Consider the following 20137-nt stretch of genomic DNA (forward strand, 5'->3'; position numbering starts at 1 on the left):
GGCCTAACATCTCTACAGAATTATGGCCTCCCAGCCTGCACCATGTAGCAGGACCGTCCGCAGTTAGGTGTTAATTTTCAGCTGTAAAATGCATGACTCTGTTCTTCTGCCTAGATGAACTTTGCTGTCCAGTCCTTTATTATTACTATCCATCACATGCAAAGCATGAATGACTGACCATTCAGCTCTACAATCATATGTATGTGGGAATTTGTGAGCCTTTTGCATGGATGGATTCTGCTTATTTGCAGTCGTCAGGAGTGCGATGTGTGCCGAGGGACGTACATGATGTACTGACACTGTGTTTTCTGACTTGACATTTATGTACAAGTTGCATTATTGCTGCTTTTCCTTGTAAGCAAGTGACAGAAATATTCCCCTGTGGGATAAGAAATACCAAAGCAAATCATTGCAACAGCAAAGGGACAAGTTCTCAACACATAGCAAAATACTTCAGTTCAGAATTAGCTTTTCCATTTATGTTCTCTGCTGATAATTCTCTTTTAAGAAAGAGAGAGAGAGCAAAAAATCCCTTTTATAATGTGTCGGTGTCCACGACAATGAATCACCTTACCAGTGGAACATTTTTCCATCCATGTTGTTAAAACACGTTGTGTGTTGTGAGTGGGCATAAAATAATCTGGTGTAAGGTGTCTTTAAAGTTCTAAAGACAACTATACCTCCTACCTGCAGCATAAAATAACACAAACTTTCTCCAACAAAACTGAGCAAACTTTGACCAAACGTGCAGCAGAAGTGAAGCTGAGCCTTAGTTCAGGCTTGTATTGGCTGACTGGCAACAGCTGTTTCCAGTATGCTTCTCAATCACTGGCTCATTCACAGCTGTGTGGCTGCAAACATCATGTTCATGCAGGTGTACAGTGCAGATATTATAACTTGCTGCCTAATTATGCAGCTGATTCACTGTTTCCAACATTGTTTGTTGTTGTTGCCCAGCCTCCTCTTCATGGTGTTTTCAGCCATGCGTAGCTGTAGGGGTGGCAGTTGCAGTCTGTTGGTTTGCTTTGGACCAGACTAAAATATCCCAACAACTACTGATTGAAATAGCTATTGCATGGATTGTCATAAAATTTGGACCACACATTCGTGATCACCTAAGAATGAACTGGATAATATTATAATCCCCCAACCTTTCATCTAACAGGTAGAAATTGTACTGAAAGAAGTTTTGAGCAAACACTGTCAGCCTGGACTTTGTGTTTAGAGCTAATTTGCTAATGTTAGCATACTGACAAGTTAAACTAAGATGGTAAACATGAGAAAACGTTGTATCTGTTAGCATCAACATGCTGACTTTAGCATTCAGCTCAGAGCACTGCTGGACTGAAGTCCAGCCTCACAGAGCCACGAGCATGAAGGGGATCAGTTCTTGCTGCAGAATGCTCATAGCTGCTCGGATTAGAGCTCCTTTAAAGAGCTGAGAGCTTTTGGTCAAATCCAGCTGGATAACCCTTTGCTATGAAGGGTCAGTTCCTTGACCTTAATATCGCTGAGTGTCTTTGATTAAAACACAAACTCCAATGGAAGTTTTGTGCTGATTTTGTGTAAAATAAGATGCTTTAAATGATCTTTTAGCTGACATTTTACAGCTGCTCATGCTAACTGTGTTTCCCTGCAGCAGCAGCAGTTGCAGCTACAGTTCAAATGGATCGGTTCATGGAGAAAAAGCAGGAACTGAGGTCACGATGAAACGCTGGGGGCAGAGTGAAGGTGGGCTAACAGTAAAGTTAACTTTCTGCCTGTTGCTCAGCACATGGTAACAAATGTGTAATATGACTGAGAACTTGAATTATTACTTAAAAATAAGGTGAAATAATTCCCTCTCTTATGATTGGTCAGATTAGCGCACACACTTAAAGCAGGTGGGTGCTGAAGGTTAGGAGAAAGGAGCCTTGATAATGAGACACAACGTGGAAAAAATGTCACAACTGATGCCAAATAAAGAGAACAGCTGAAACAGGATAAAAAGATCGATGCTAAACAAACACCAGTGGAGATATGTTCCCCGACAACATTCATGTTCAGAACAGTTGATCAGATATTTCTTCTTCTTTCACTGCCAACCACCCATGGTTACCGTGTAATGGCTTACATATCCAACGCATCTACTTGAAAAGAAATTCTTGCACTGGATTCTTTTTAATACTTCAAGTATGAGGAACCTGATTTCTGTCTGACTGGTCAGCTGCTGCTCATCAGTCAGTCAATGATGGTCTCATTGAAACAGTCAGGTCAGCATTAGAACACAGCTAATCTTGTGTGTTCAGCTGGATATAAATGGACTTTGTGGAATGATGGAGATCAACAAAGGCTTTAAAAGAGCATGCAAAAGTCTCACACATATACAGTACACACACACACACCTTTATGCATTTTTTTTTTTTTTGCTGCACTTGAAAAAGGCAGGTAGATAAAAAAAATAACTGCACAGACTGCACTGATTTTACACATCAGGCTCTGCTTACGGGTCTTTGAGAGAACCAGTGCCCAGTGAAGAACGTTGTAAAAAGCCTTTTGTGTGACCAATTGTTGCCCTCGACATCTTTTTAAGATACAGGCCTGACATACACCATTCCCAAGGAAATAATCACACATTGCTGCCATGTGTGACCCTTGTTACAGTGTTTAGGAAGTAGGTGGTCCAGAAAATGACACATGGACAGGAAGAAAACAAAATAACAGGCACAAACACGGCTGGGGAAGGGGGATGTTAGCGTGCATCAGAATGAGTTCCCCTCCATTCAGCGGGGTTAAGATAAATATCAAGCTTTGTGCTGGGTAACGTGGGAGATAATCCCTCTTGACCCAGCCTCACACACTGATGGCTCTCCTGTCGCCAAATCAAAAACAACCGTCAAGGGCTCAGAGACGAATTGGCTTTGTGTGGTGTAATTACCTGTCTTCTCTTGTGAGACACATTTAATTCAGTGTGTACGTGTGACGGGGTTGGCGGTGAATTAGTGTGCTATAGGTGTGGGCGAGTGACAGCATCAGAGAGGATTGGGCACTGAGAGAATTGATGAATTTACAGCTTCGTGGGTGTTTTTTATATATGGACAGGCATGTCTGTAGCTGTGTGTGAGAGGATATTGAGGCCTGGTCTATGAATGTCATCTGTCTCCACTAAGGTTTCTGTCTTGAGTGCAGCTGACATGATGCGTGTCTGTGAAGCTTCCATCAGTAACTTCATGATGTTGTTTCTCTGCTTTCCTTTCCTCCTATTTTCTTACTGTCTGTGTGACAGAAAGCTGTGGTGTGTTTGGGGAAATGTGGAGTTGCAGATTGTTGTTATTGTCTCACGCTATTAAAACATAGTTCTTAGAAATGCGAGGAGATGAGGAAAAAATGCACCAGCTGGAAAAGACAAGCACAGATCATTTGCATGCACACACGCGATGATTCTCATCTGTGTCTGTTTTGGTACAGAGTCACACTTCAGACATTGAAGGCAGCCAGAATTAATCGGACCTGCTTGGCAACACCATGAAACTATGAAACAAGTGGATTAGCACGTAGATTTGGGCAGCCTCAGTGGGCCCCCCGCCCCTTTAACGCCATCCGTTGTCATGCATGCACAAATAACTGAATCAACAAGTAAACACATGCATCTGTAGTGGTTATTCGGGTAATCAGTAATGCAGTGATTGTAACGGATGTAAGAAAGCCTGCACAATATCTGCACATGTTCGCCCTCTTTTCTCATCATATTCTAAGTGCTGTGTAAAGTTCTGTAACACACTTAAGTTACATCACATATGGAACAGTAACCATGGTCTTTTTCTAAACCTAATTCCTGTTTATCAGTGTGCATCCTTGTTTCATTAAGGGTTTTAGGAATGTCATATATGTAACTCACTGCATATTTTCTTTGTGTCCATTATTGGAACTCTGTGAAAATGTGATGGAGCCCGCATGAAATATATCACAATTCTACAGCCGCTTCATATCAACTTCATATCAACACTAGATCGAATGTGAAACGTACCGCTTGTAGTGACAAATCCACAGAGAACACAAATAAAGTCCTGCATTCAAAACCCAACTAGGAACCTAATCAATTATTCTACATTAACATATATTAATTATAATACACACGCAGCTATATATCAATTATCATCCAGGCTGCAGATTTAAAAATGTTGGTTACATAGCAATGTTTCACATGACGTCCTTCTTTAACCTTTAAAATGTGAAAATGCTGAATGGCTGCAGCGGCTCAGACTCAGAGGCCACTCTGATATTGAATTGCATTTTTCATAAAGACCACCCGCAACATGACAGTGAGTGAGGCAGAGGCAGAAAACCAATAACGCCCTGCACTGAGAGCATTCGGCATCTAAACTGAGATCCAATTTCATCTGAGAATGCTGAACCAGACGTCAGATTAATGGATTCTCATTTACATCTCGAGGTCACGGCAAAAGAAAAAAGACCCGGAGCTATGTGACAGAATCCAGAAACTTTTTGCGATTCTTAGTCAAAGGCTGTGGCGGCCATGATGGCCTTGTCAGCATAAGGTCCTGCTTAATGCAAAGATGCCTCATTAGTCACACCCTTTTTTGAATGGTGATTATGGTGCTACATTAGCAACATGTTTTTCGTAGATGTTGTTTTGACCGAGGTCTGACCCTGTTTAAGTCTGATCCGGGTTGATCAGGCCTCTCCATACATCAAGAGAATCTGAAAAAGAAAACTGTGGGTTTTCACACCACGTACCTGAGCTGTCAGACACTCAGACAGGCTTTAAATGAATCACCATGTTAAACACTAGTTTCTAAGATATAATACGCTTTCTCAAGTACTCTAGATATGAAGCTGAACCAGGAATAGAAATCTGCAAAATGTACAAGATTGACTTGAGCACAGTTTGCATAATAATTGTCAAGTGCAGCTTCAGTATGCTGCTAATTATGAAGCGCTGTGCCTGAGTTAAATATGTCTGTGCAATGATGCATCACTGTGTGTCTTGTTGTTAATACAGAGTGCCATAAAAATGGAAACTCATAGGGGATAAATGAAATATGAATAACAACAGACGAGAGAATGACTTATGGCATCGTTATTTTTAAAATAAAGAGGAAATATGTAGCATGTAAATAAATGCAAGGCGAACACTGATGCCAGTCGTAAGCAATGAACAGGTGTAATATCAGGGGAGTAAGGAGTGAACTGCCATCTGTGTTCCTATATGATGACGGTTCATTTCTGTCTGTGTGAAAGTCAAAATGAAATAATTCTGTCAAATTTCGGATTTTTCATTCTTATGTACATCATGTATGAGAAAACAAGGACATTAACATTTTCAACTGTCATAAGACAGAAGCTGAATTGACGTTTTCATTTTGCCTTATTTTACAGCACAAAAACAGAAAGAATAAAAGCTCTTTATCTATTTGACTGAGTGATTCCCTTTTAACCCTGACGTCCCTGTATGTAACCTGATTTTCCCTTTTCTGTTGGCTGAGCATCCTATGATACTGAGGCATACAGCCAGTGTGAAGGGCTGAAAGTCATGGGATCGTAGTCAGAGAATAAATAACAAACAGTCTCCAGTATGGTTTCCCTCATGAGTCTCATGGCTTTATCAGCCTGTTGGCTTTGTGACACAGGCCTCACTTGACTTTCAGGCTTCAGCGGTGTCATCAGCCTAATATTTCATTTGATTCTGTGGTACTACACGAGGAAATTGTTTTGGAAATGAGATTAAATCATTAATCATTAAAAGTTGAATGAGTTTTTTTAAATTTGAAATTAGCTGCAGCTTCAGATTAATCAGTTAGATTGATGTCCAACAACACATACTTTGTGTAATTCACTGTTTGTACAATGCAACATTTCTTCTGCACTAACTACCAAAGTAAAGCTGCTTAATGGATATTTTTCCTGGCCTTAGCAGGAGAAGCCCTGGTGTATCATTAACACTGGCTGTGTTGAGTATCCTAAATGGAGAACACTGTGCCAGTGAGGCAGCATGCACGCTAGCAGGAGCATAACACTCAAACATGTATATGAAATGCAGCCTCATTCAGTGCTATTAATTGTGAACTTGACACTGAAACTTGTGCATTCGTTATGTTTAATGAAGGTCAAACAAAAATGATCTCTTACACTTGGCTGATGAACTTTGGCGAGAAACCCTGTCAGGGGAACCATGTCCTCTGATTGGTGCATTTCAGTCAAGAGTGACACCTTTATTCGAATGAAAACACAAGCTGGCATTTTATTTTCATCATATATGAGCAAAAATTAAAATGAAAACGTCTGGTTTGCTTTGAAGTCTTCTTCTTTGAAGTTAATGTAGTGCACTGTCGACCAATTTGATTAATAAAGTAAGGACAGTCAAGTAAATCTTACAATTTCTGCTTTTTTATTTAATTATACCGGTTTTATACTGGGAAATAAATAAATTGACAGAGTAATGGGGCATTTTCCAGCACTCAGATGATTTGTGTTATAAAACGAGCATAAACAAAAGACAAATCACAGTTACATTTTAATGTCAGGACAAACAGCTGCAGCCTGAATGCCAGCATGAATGGTCACACAACATTATGGCACTCACCAAATCTTCTGAGCTGTCGTAACGATGGAACCGTTCATGCTGCTCGTGTTACTCTGCCTGTTACTGTTTTCCTGATTCCGCCTACCTGCTTCTGACTGCAGCCCACACCTACCTGAGAGTAACCTCTCAATGACCCCTGATCCTCCTCCTTGTTCCACCTCCACATCTTTCCCACGTCCTTGTTTGTTAAGGAGCGTTTCATATCTAATACTTAAAGAAATATCCAGAATAAAAGAATAAATTCCTATAAAATTCCTTTGGACTGTGTGCAGTCCAGCACTGGCTTCCATGAGTCAGACAGGAAAAATATTCACATACAATCAGGACCACTGGCCAGGCACCAACCTGTGTAAAGCTAATCACATTCAGGAATAACCTTACCGGAAGTTGAAAGAATTACGGTTAAAAATAAAGGCACCGAAGCGTGATGGTAGAAAAGGCACAGGTGAACATGGTCATGACAGAGGGATGATTGATTTGTGATTAGACTACAGCTTCTTCAATTAAAGGCCAATTTCATAGACAAGCATCAGTTTTTCTACCTTCATCTGGTTTTAGGTTTTCTAGGATGACATCATGCTATGATATTTACAGAAAAGAAGGAAAAGCTGCCCCCTTCAAAGAGAATCGATACTGCCTCGGGACAAATTAACCTCTTCCTGGTCTCCACAGGTCTCGACAGCAGGCACGGGCTCAGCTGCAGCGTCTTTACATCCCTGTGCTCTCGACTAATCCGTTCAGCATCTGTTGGCTCTTTCTGGTTTGTGCTCAGTAATCTTTACTGTTACTGTTTCCTTCATTATACATGAGCTACAACAGCAATAAGAATGCTGTAACACAGTTCAGTGCTTATGTTGTAGGCTGTTTCAGTTCAACTAAACTAAGCGAACATACACACTGGAGCTTTGTGTACACCTGGGCGGACTGTATACATATACACATAAATGGGTCTCTGTATATATTCATATGCATAAAGCACTACTTCTAGGCTAGGTTTGAATTATATTTCACATATTTTACAGTAATGACATATTCTCATTACACAGATGAAGGTGTTTTCATTCATTACTAAAGTACTACAGCCACTTGTTTACAGTCCCTCTCCTTCTTTTTCAGCCAGTTATTCACATAGAGTCTCTTCGGTACGTTCAAAGTGATGTCAGTTCTATTTACATGGCGTAACATCACGAAATAATCATACACAGTATACTCTAGTTTGTGTTGGCTGGTTATTGTCAATGCACTGCCTGGCTTCCCTAAAGGAATAATGAAAGTTTTGGTTTTAGCATTGTTTATGTTTATGTATTTATATATATGTATATAGGCTATTTGTATGGCAGGGAAGGCTTATCAGGCTTTAACACACACATGCTTAGACTGAGTTTGACTTTGACTCGTCTACAGACGTTGCAGCACTTTCACCCTCTTGGATTATATTTTGAAACTTTCCACCGGAAGTCGCTCTCTATATTCTGATCGGTTTGACAGAAGTCAGGAGCGCAGAGCACCAACAGCGGAGCGCGCAGACTGCTTCAGTCCGACGAACTCCAGCCCACCACAACAGGAGCGAGAATTCATTTGGAAAAGTGATTTAGAGAAATTTACAGAGAGAGAAAAACAAAAAAAAAAGCAAGAGTGAACCTGGACAGAGCTTGGGCACATTAGAGAACTCCTGAGTCCAGTCTTTCTTTCTTTCTTTCTTTCTTTCTTTCTTTCTTTCTTTCTGTCTGTCTGTCTGTCTGTCCCTTGTGTCACGGTCATGGTGCCTGCTGCGCTCTCTGGACTGTACCTGCGGTGATGGGCCGGGCCCGGAGATGAGCGGCGGGCGGTGTGGGGGTGCCAGGGGCGCACGAGGGGGTCTGCACGCTCAGGTAAGAACACGTTTTGACCATGTTTGCTGTGTTCTTCGGTTTGCTCCCCACCTGTCGGCCCCTCTGGAGGAGCAGCAGGTCCACTTTGTAACAGTGCGAGCAGTTGATTCTGTCTTCTTCTCGCTGTGGTCTGAACACCGCGTCACTCCGGACGAGACGCCTGAACTTTCCGAGGTGTTTCAGGAGCTTTAGGTTGAAGTTTCCATTCATAACGTGACAAATACAGTATTACCTCACCATCATCATCAGTATCATCAGTCCAAAGCTTGAACGTGCTGACACTTCTCACGCTCTTGTCTTTTATGACTTCGTATAATACTGTATGTGGGTGCGCATGCATGTGTCAGATCTTAGTTCAGATACAAACCGCCTCCTCTCTCAGGATTGTAATCTGCAGTATCAACAAGTTCACAGCTGGTCTTAATTCACTTTGCTGGTGTCGCATGTTGATGTCCAGGACAGGTAACTAGCTGCAGGTGTTCAGGTCGGTGTGCGATGATGATTCATTGGATGAGGTGACATGAAAGACTAAAGGCAGAGCTCAGAGTGTGAATCCGTGGGTCTTGAACTGAGTGTCACAGTTTTTTTTTTTTTGCTTGTGATGAATGAGGCATGTCATCACTTGAAACTGAATTCTGAAAAAACTGGAGGGTGATAAATATCTGGCTGTTTGGCCCCTCTCTCCACCTCTCTGTCTCTTGGGTGCGGGTGGGTTCAATCAGCAGACATTAAGCAATTTTTGGCGATTATTCTTCTGCTTACATGTGACATCTGCAGAGAAGAATTATTGTCTCCAAGTCCAGCTGCAGCCCTGTTTTGATGAGTTCTCGTCAAGGCAAATCTTATTACATCAAGATCATAAAACGGTTCTGTGATCACAGAACCATTAATCGACTGGCAGAACATTAATTCGCAACCATTTTTTTAACCATCAGTTAAATCATAGAAGTTATTTTAAAATGTCACGTGGTCATAAATGTGCTGGTTTGCTCTTTTCTTTGTAATACATGATAGTAAAGTGGATATCATCATTTTGGACGGATGATGAATCTGAACTCATCACCTTCAGCTGTGGGAAACTGTGTTTTTTTTTTTTTTGGTTACTGTTTTCTGACATGATATAAAGGAAACTATTAATGGAGAAAATAATCTGCAGATTTATCCAGAATGAAAACTGTTAATTGCACCCTGTTCCAAAAACTGTTCCACACAGCATCTGCGGCTTTCTGTAAATTCAGGTGATGTATTCAGGGTGTTAATATTTTTATACTTCTGGCTGGTACGTAGGTCAATGTGACCTTACAAAACCCATTTTTTAACCATAACTCAAGAGTTCATACGCTAATTATGACAACATTTTATCCAAATGTCTTATAAGATAAAACGATGAAGCGATGACATGACATGATGCCATGCTTCACTGTGACATCATAATGTTCTGTAGAAACACTTTTCTGGCCATTATTCAACACCAGAACACAGAAGAGGTTGTGACCAAACTTCACATTTGCTCAGACACTGGATTGATGACTCTGATCTTTGGCGTCCACCTTCAAACTGTGCTGATCGTTCAGGTCTTCTGCGGTTGAAGATGTGTGTGAAGTGTCCTCGTTTTACAATCTGTGGCTTCTTTATAGCACCATCCATATTTGAAGCACTGCAGTCACCACCAGCTCATTGGTTCTGCTGATACTGATCTTCAGGTGATTGTTGTTGCTCCATGTGATGAAGCTCTCTATCAGTCCTCTGTGCTGCTCTGCAACAATAGTCTCTAAGTGAAGACGCATGTTTCTCACTGGAATATATATGTACATACATACATGTCAATATAGTGAGAACTTCCATTTCACCAAAACTTAATACCTTTAATTAAATTCCTTCAAAGTCTTCACTATATATATTATGTGAGTCTGGACAGACGTGGATGTAAAAGTAAGTTGACTGGTTGGCGGAGGCAGCTGGTAATTGTAGTAGTAAATGTACACTGACAGATTTCTCCTCAGAGAAGCTGACCTGCTCTTTCATCCTGGGCCATTTGAAAGTTGTCTTCTGCTTGAAAGTCTGTTCCCAAGTTGGTGAAAACCAGAGCCTTTTCTGTCCGTCTGTGTCCTTTTGCCAAACCACCCCCCACCCCTGTGTTTTTGTCCCCTCTCTGAGAAGTAATATCCTAAGTTGTTCTGCCTCAGGGCTCCGTAGTTTCTCCAGATATCAGACCACTCTTTTGTAATGGTATGATGGCCAGAAATTTGATTTGCCTAGTCAGGAAGGGCCAGCACACACACACACACACACACACACACACACACACACACACACACACACACACACACACACAGAACACTGACAAAGGATAGATATTGATTCACAGACGTTGTCAAAGTAAGCTAATGTATTTTTTCCATTAACTTCTTCTTCCTGACACGATCACCACTGTCTGAAGCTTGAGGCTTCGATGGCTAAACCTTTTACAGTTGATACAGACAAAGACAGACGGTTGATGTCTCTGCAGGACTGTGGAAGGAGCCTGTGGGGGCCATTGTTGGAAGAGAAGGGTTGCTTTCACATATGACCTTTTGTCCATTAGTGTATTGGAGCAGTTACTTCAAGGGGATACTTCCTGCTCAATGAAAGTCACAGAGGCACATTTTCAGGGTGTAGTGTAAAATGAGGCTTGAGGAGTATGTGAAAGCTTAATGGAGCCTGATTGAGGAGACCAGATAAGCACCCCCCTTATCATACTGTAATGCTGTAGGATGAAATGTACCATAAGAATTGGAAATAGCCTCTTTGTTTTTTTTTTTGTTTTTTTTTGGTGAAACCAGACTAAGAATCAAGCAACTCTATTCTGCTAAAACTGTCTGTAATATTTGCATCATTTAGTTCCAGGGACAAGCAGAGAACTGAATCCACATTTAATCAACACTTGAATAAATGTATTAACGCTGATTTCATCCAGGAAATAGCTCAAAACAGAGCCGCTGTGTAACGGCAATTTAATTAAACCTGAAATTGCTCCACATCTAGACACAAATCAATAAACAAATGAATGGCAGCACCAACAGTGGAAAACGTTTCCTCCGGATCTGCTGCGCATCGCAAATCCACGGCCGTGAGCGGCGCAGAAGCGCAGGTTTTCTGTGTGGAGTCACTCGGCTTTGTGAATGAGAGCGAATGACGCGTATTAAACAGAGGTCATGCATAATGCTGATACGATAGCTTTCATTTCCTGTGGGAGCTTCAACATTTCGGACACGTTCAGAGAGGGAAGGAGGTGTATGTAAAAGCCAGTCTTGCATATTTCATGTGTATTTTCTTTTGAAGACTCCTGTATTTGATCTGTCTGTTATTTATTCATTAGGGTTGGGCTGAGTTATATGGTTTGAGTGATTATGCAAGGAGCCTCATATTAGTCACTGTCTCCTGCACACCACACACACACACACACACACACACACACACACACACACACACACACACACATATCGTAAGTGTGCACACACTCAGTCAGTGGCAGCTGCAAATGTTAATGAAAGATTCCCTCCCTGATTTTGTTATGACATCCAAATTGCTGGGTCTGCCACCCAAATCTTTAAATTTCCTCCCTGCTCTCTGCTGATGTTGGCAAACTCAACATGAGGAGCTTCAAAACCTCCATCTCTGAGGAAATTTTGGGGGGATTTTGGGTGCTTGAAGGAAATTCTAGACTTGACACTGCTGTCCTTTCTTAGAAATGATTTTGTGTGTGTGTGTGTGTGTGTGTGTGTGTGTGTGTGTGTGTGTGTGTGTGTGTGTGAAAAATCACACTCAGCTGATGAAGAAGCCACAGTTTTTGGTTCTTCATCACGAGTGACGTGAACAACATGGTGTGACGGCGTGGGATGTTAACGGGTGTATCGTGTCTGTGTGTATGTTTTTCATGCATGCCTGTTAAGAGAAGGTCTGCTCTGTAAACACAATTGTTTATTTAATCAACACTGACCCAGACTGGTTTCTGACGCATGTTGTGGTCACACACACACACACATTCAGAGCACATTAGGAGCAGATTGCTCCTGCCTGGTGAAACAGAGACATTTTATCTGTCAGCGAAAATCACATTTGTTAATCTCCTCAGTCTGATGCTGATGTCATCAGTGTGAGACGCCCCTGTGGCCAATCAATGCGGGAAATGACTGCAGGGCAGTGGGACACAAAGCTGTGCGCCTTAAATTGCTGAGCTTTCTCTCCACACATAGAGGAGTTTAAGGTTAAGTTCCACTCTCATGCTTTTACATAAGTAAAATAGAAAAGCGGTGGCACCGTGGTCTCTCTCTCTCTCTCTCTCTCTCTCTCTCTCTCTCTCTCTCTCTCTCTCTCTCTCTCTCTCCGATAACAGGATTAAAACCCTGTTTTCATACTAATGTGTGGTTTTAAATCTGTGTTTGGATTCTAAGAAGGAAAGATGAGGAGGGAGAAACTGACTGTGTGCCAGTGCTACACTACGCGCTGACATCGTACTGGATGTACTATTGATTTTCATAGTTCATTGTTTCTGCAGTGTTTACAGTATACAATAAATTAATGTATTTTGCCATTTTATGCAAGAAGTCCAAGCAGACAAAAGCCCATATTGCAAATTTGGAACATTATGGTTACTACAGCTCAACAAAGAGGACACAGACACTGTCCTAGTTCTGCTCCACATGCTGAGGTTTGGAGTAAATAGTGTGTTCACGCTGAAAAATGCTAAATTATATGGTGCAAAATGCATTTCCAAAGATTGAATGCTTTCTATGTGTGAAATCTTGTTGAAGGTGTCTCTTTAATGTTTTCCAGCTGTTAGCTGCTGCTGTTATCTGAACTCCACGGTACAGACACTCTCATTAAACGTATGGCAAACAGCTTGTTAACGCACAGCCATTAATTTCACTTAAACAGACAGTCATCTGCAATGTGATCTCGCTATTAGCTGATGTTCGGTGAGGACTATCTGAATGAATCTAATCTTCATGCTGCTCTTTGAGTGTGATGGTGAAATTGAAAACCCTGAACCAGTCCATCACATTCATAATGCACCTGCGTCACCCCTCGCTCCACCACTCCCTCTTTCTCTCTCTGACATTAAGTGTTCCTGGCCTGCATCAAAATCTCTTATCTCACCTATTTCCCCCATTAATGGTAATAATCTTTCCTTTTTACACCCTGTCTAATTAGGGAGTCCTTTAAACACTCTCCCTTTGCTGTTCTGCTCAAAGTCTTTCTTCCTCCTCTTCCCTTTATTTCATTATCTCCTCACACTCTAGATGAACCATATCTGTATCCTCCACTGCATCTCCTCCCATTACGCCGTCCCATTCCTCCTGCAATGCTCACTCTCCAGTTGTCCCATTCCCTTTGCTGGTTGTTATATTTTCTCTGTCTTGACGCAGTTAATTGAACCTGTCCCACCTCAGGGATAGAAGGAGTCAGGAAATGGAAATCATAGAATTAGTTCACCTCACTTGCAGTTTTACTTTTGAACCATGAACGAATAACCTGTAAAGAAATTGACCAAATAAATACATTCAAGAAATAATATTGGAAATGGCAATATTTCAGCTTAAGCCTGGAGCGTGCACTGAATGTGACTCAGTACAAAGCGTTAAACACTCTGATATTTTAACTTGTAAAACTTGCTTATATTTTGAATTTAACAGAGGAGAAAGTGGCTTCCTGCTCCAAATGTGCAGACAGCTTTTCCCACAGCGCTGCAGCAGCCCTGTGTAGGTTTTTACGTGCAGCAAATTAAAGACATGCTGAGAGCAAAGTGACGTGAAGCTGGCGAGCGATCCGCTGCCTCTGAGCTGATCCATTATACATGAAGAACCAAGATATAATGTGATCTACTGTACACAGCTGGGAGGAAAGAGAAAGAGGAGGGAGAGAAAGAGGACAAATGGGGAAGAAAGGTAGACGGCGTTCGTCTGTGATGTTTGCCTGACATTTGGATGAGACAAACAAGACATTTTGACAGCGTCAGCACAGATATGCTATCGCTGCTGTTTCCTGACACCCAGAAATCCCAACTGACAAACTCATCGCGCCAGTGACTCATTAATTACTGTGCACAGATAGACAGTAAAAACTGTACGATGAGTGAACTCACCGCCGGATGCTTTTTCAAACCTGTGTTGGCATCTCTCAACACAGCAGCACATGCACACACACACACACACACACACACACACACACACACACATGCCCACAATTTAAGGGCCGACATCATCACTGTGGATGATGTGTCCAGGTTATGTGGACGACAGTAATGCTTGTAGACACAGTATTTATAATTAGGCAGGTGAACGTTTACCCTCTCGGATATCAATTACCCCTCTATGTCTTTCATGGACTCCCAGCTAATGTTTTAGTCATGTTGCCTGTCTGTTGCTATGACTCCTGTTGTTTGGACAACCGTTATCCCAGCTCTCTACGTTTTCCTGATGTCAGTCCGCTCCGGTGCAAACTTCCCATCGCTCGCATTAAGAATGAATGGATGTTAGCAGTGACAAATGAGTGGTGTATTAAATTAGAGTCACAAAGTTTAACATCAACAACTTTCAGCACAGCCAGCTGTTTTAAGTACAACAGGGAATTCAGACAAATCACCATTTAAATGATAACTTTTCAGGGGATTCATTAATTTGAAGTCTCTGTGAGCCAGAGTGACAGGATGTGAGTCTCACATGCACCTGATCAGGCGTCATCACATGACCAGGGAGGTCAAGCAATTTCAAAATTCTTTGGTCATTTATGTGATGATCCTCTGATTGAAGAACACGCAGCCTGTCGTCAGAGCAGCGACACTGCGATTCATCCAGCAGTGATGAGGGTTAAAACAGGATTACAGGGGAACTCGAGGGCAACCAAAATCTGATAAATAGCCTCGAGTGATGTCACTTGAGTCAGTGTCAGTAGGGTCTAAGGATGTGAAGTTTGAAAATGAAAGAAATCTGGTGGTGTGAGTTTGAAAGAAGTGAATTTAGCAGACGTGTGTAGCCAAGGCTTTCTGCCTGAGGCAACATTAGCCTCTGCTGGCATTACACACCTGAATGTCTGTAACGGTATCTGTGTAATGGTACATCCATATGAATTGCAGTTGATCATCAGTTATAAGTCAAATTATCCGAAGAGGATCTGTGCTTATTTCCTAATCCTTCTGGTTTCCAGGGTTAGTAAAGTGTTCCCAGGCAAGAACAGGGAATTGGAAACAGGAAGAGACAGTTTCAGTTAGAGGAAGTGCAATACGTTTGGTATCTGCTGCATTTGTGGATCAAGTGTAAAGATGAATGGGGCGTGGATGACAGAGTGGAATATTTTGAGATACTAGTTCAAGATATTTCTGGAAATCTTTCTGTATTAAACACAAGGGGCTTTCACACATTCAATACAACTTGTGTACAAGAGTTTTTAGATGTCTGATGGATAACTGAAATATAGTTTTAATGTCCGTGCTGCCACTGTCAAAGCTTGACACAATTGAATAGATTATACTTCCCGCTGTAGCTGCTGCCGTGTGCTCAGGTTTGGGTTTCATTCCATTCCACTGTGAGTACTCACACTCAGCAACACATAGCGCAGCAAGGATATTGATTCTTGAATACCAACAAGTCATCTAATTACAAACCCAAATCACATTTGAAGTCTATTGTGAACCACTCATGTTGGTTTTACTCACTTAGTCACGTCCAAAAGAACAATTTCACCAGATCAGCTCAACATTCAGCCTGCACAGCTGACCGCTGTGTAGAGTGCCTGCAGATCAATATGCTGTGGACCTTAAGAGCAGTTCAGAGGCTGATTGAGTTCTCCAAGGACCACCTTTGTGTTTAATGTCACAGAACCCCAACGCCACCACACATTTACCTCTACTGTCACTACAACACAGACATCAAACAAACATGTCCTGCTAAAATACACCAGGTTACACTGAAGCTGTCCATAGTGAGTGTTACACTAAATAATGCTCAAGTTTCAAGTTTTTTTTTCACCTTTGACCTTCCATACTCCATACACATCTGACAATACTTGGACATCTATTATCACACCAACTGCTAGCAAAACTGGACAGTATTTGTTGTTGTTATTGTTGGTATACAAGTCTGCAAAATCCAGCTCCAGGACCAGCTCAGACTGTTTTCACAGTCTGCCTTTGGTGCAGGGGCGAGCTTCCCCTTACCATAGACCACATGGTCAGCATAAAGCTGTGAAAATAAACACTTATCCAGTTCCACGATTCGTCTGAAAACCCCTCATCTAGGCACAGCAAGCTAACCGTAACTGGATATGTTAAACTGGAAGAGTACCGTAGCTTCCATGTGTGAACAAAAGGCTAAAGAGGCTCTTGTTGCTTCTGGACAGGCTGGTTTGAACCGTAGATTCGTGAGTTTGAAGGCTCATCAAATTCACTGCACATTGGTTTATGATACTATTAAGATTTCATAATAGATTATTTTATCATGTGCTGCATTAATCATGAGGTCCACAAGATAAATTCAATGCAGTTCATGTTACATTTATAAGCCACTGCAGCTCCCTGGCTGATGACATCACGTTGTGTGTCCTGGCCCTGTGTTGTTTCTGCCCCAGCCCTCTGCATCACAGCGGCCTCACTGAAATCACTGAGGAGGCTGTGTTTTCTGTGCAGCATGTGAACATAAATTAGTTTGGATGAGGTAACAGAACGTTATCTTACAGCTGGATGCTGCATAACTACACAGAAGAAAATCACTCTTTCTAGCAAGGCGTCCTTCTTAGCACAATGGAAAAATATGATCGTTAGTAGTCACACAGCCATGAGTGTGACATTGACTCATGAAGGTACATCTGACATACACACACACACACACACACACACACACACACACTTTCAGTCAGCCTTTTTTTTTTTTTTTTTTAGAAAAAGAGTATTTTTATCTCTGGATTTTATTCCCTTGACGTTAGAATTGCATCCTTTTGCATGCCTGTTTCTTCTTTTATAGATCCACAATTGGATATGTATGAAAGAATAATGAGGGTGAAAAACTGAATGTTGTCCAGTGTGCATAAGATTCTCCTGTAATTTTTACAAAGTCAATGAGAGAGAGTCAGTGAAGTGCTTAAAGTGTTGACCAGGACCCTGTATCACATGTCCTGATGTATATTTCAACTACACTTGCAAACCAACCACAGTGCATGTTTCAATGCACCAACGTTTCCATACATACTCACAGACTCACAGTCTAATTTTAAGAGCATTGTCTGTTCACTGATTTAGACGTTTTTTATATGCAAAATGAACATAGTAAACTGGCAACTTCACTGTGTATGAAAAGTGCTTCAGTGACATTAAAGTCTCAGTGGGTGAAGACCTCCTCTGCTGACTGAGGATCAGCTGCTCCGCTCTCTTCATCTTATTTGTGTGTACGGGCACACTTACTTGTTCACCTCTGTGTGTGTATCCTCTCTCTCTTCCTCTCTGTAATTGATTTTCCATCATATCCTCTTGCTTCTTAATCTTGCGACAGAAAGAGCCTGAGGCTAGATGGATATATAGCTGAGGCGTCATGTTGATATCTTAATGAAGCTGCTCATCTCAGCTCTTCTGCTCTGACACTGACACTGCAATGACTGCCATCTATTATAGCGAGCCAGCAGCTTCCCACGGGAGCTCTCCGGCCTAGCTCTTTTCTTATTCATGCTTTTAATATGGTTTCTCCATTTTTCTCATTCTTGCTTTGAAGCAGACAGAAAGCGAGGGAGAGTGCTGTCATTCAGACCTGCCAGATCTGATCTGTCTATCTGAAACACGTCTCTCTCTCTCTCTCCATTGCATCTCCTTTCTCTCTCTCTCTCTCTCTCTCTCTCTCTCTCACACACACACACACAAAGCAGTAAACCTTTGTGATACACCCTGATTGGTGTTGTTGACAAAGCAGTACTCCTGCTGAATTTGTCGTCACGTATCAATGCTCTGCACTGCGGGCACACAAGCAACGTCCTGCTTTTTGAGGCAACTCTATATTGGCAATTTACACAACTTTTACATCTCAGAACACACACTGAGACTCACACTAAGTCTATTGAGTGTAAATATTTGTGTGTAGCAGCAGGTTTGTCATAGCTGCAGGCTCAGCTCCATTAATAATGGACAGTGGGATGAAGCTTGCACAGGGCAGTGCGAGCAGCAGAAGGGGATTATGGAAGGAACGGTAGGATTGAACATACCAGCTCTGACACTCAGGTTACAGTTGACTGAGACTCTAAAGGGATGAGAATTCAGTGATCATGTGTGCACATGGATTCTCTTACCCACTGATGCAGAGGCACAGAAGGAGATCTGTTAACTGACCATCGACCTTTCGGCCAGCTCTCTCCCAGTTACTGTTATTGCAGGTGTGAAATGTCACCTTCTAGCACTGTAAATCTGCTGCTTGAAAACTTTGGCACATTTACCTCTCAAAATTCCTGTGACTATCAATTTTGCCTCAAATAACAACTGTTGGGAGCAGAATGTATCAGCTGGACTTAGCGTTAACCCTGTGAGCTGGTTGAAAACACTGTCTCCCTCCTCCCTGGAAAACATTCACTTGTGTGTCACATACATGGGGAAAGATTGGGGCTGAAGCTACAAGTTAGAGGTAAAAAGTACAGCGTCCTCATCAGTGTAAATGTTTTCTACAGACAAGCAACACAGAGGTTAGATTTGAGCTTTATTTTGTGGTATTTAGAGGCTAATAACTGAACTGAGCCTGAGGCAACTCCTTGTGTACAGCATATTAGTCTCAGTAAAGCCTGTAAACCTGATTGACCCTCCATGTCCAGTTACGTCACTAAACTACGATTGGATGATGACTGGCAGAGGGAGGGCTTTGGGGAACGGTCAATCAACGGTCAGTTACCTCTGTTCAGATGAAAACGTGCTGTTTGAACACTGGTTTACTAAAGGGCCGACATCACATGACTGACAGTGCTCCCTTTGGGTCCTCATTTAATGGAGGGCTGTGCAGCATTGCTGTCCTTCAGATGACAGAGAACATGTGGTCCTCTCCTCCGGCTTCCTGTGGGGCTTTTCCACCTCTGTTATACCCTCAGCTCCTTGTCATCCAGCTCCCCACCCTCAGTCCCATCCCAGCATGTATATTGCAGTATGTGTGCTGTCACACATTGAATTACAGTGGTGCATAAGTCAGCGCACAGATATGACAGGCCCGATACGTGGAGTTTTGTATTTGTGTGTGCGCACGGTCACTAATGTATTTATTACATGCATGGCTACATGTCTATTTACAGAACATGTCTACAGGGTCTTGCTAGAAATTATGCACTTTTGTGCCTCAGTCTGTGGGCTGATGCATTACTGATGTTGATTAGGGTGAAAATTAAACACCACATGAAGAATTGGGAACAGTTGGCAAACGCCAGATGAACCCCTTGACTTTCTTTGGTGACATCATCAAACACCTCATGTTAGCAGCTCAGACAGCTTTAATGTAACGTACATCAGCTGATCCGGCCAGTGAGTACAAAGACACTGGTTTAATTTTCTAATTTCCTCTTTTCTTTCCATTTTTAGAATTAAGGCCAGTACACAGCCACTGGCATGAGATAATAAGTAACAGTTGGTCATAAGAAATAAGCATCGGTAATCTAAAGCAGGAGACATGTGTGTCTCTGTCCGATGAGCCAT

General features: G+C 41.9%; 1 protein-coding gene across 1 annotated transcript in view; it reads left to right on the forward strand.

Annotated features, from left to right (window-relative positions):
- The first annotated feature begins 8072 nt into the window (after positions 1-8072).
- Positions 8073-20137, forward strand: part of gcgrb (glucagon receptor b) — a 37416-nt gene continuing 25351 nt past the window's right edge. Inside the window, exon 1 of the mRNA XM_076729656.1 lies at positions 8073-8454. The gene's annotated coding sequence lies outside the window, so the exon portion shown is untranslated. The remainder of the gene's footprint in view (positions 8455-20137) is intronic.

The sequence above is a fragment of the Chaetodon auriga genome, chromosome 4 (assembly GCF_051107435.1).
Source record: "Chaetodon auriga isolate fChaAug3 chromosome 4, fChaAug3.hap1, whole genome shotgun sequence".
Taxonomy (NCBI): domain Eukaryota; kingdom Metazoa; phylum Chordata; class Actinopteri; order Chaetodontiformes; family Chaetodontidae; genus Chaetodon; species Chaetodon auriga.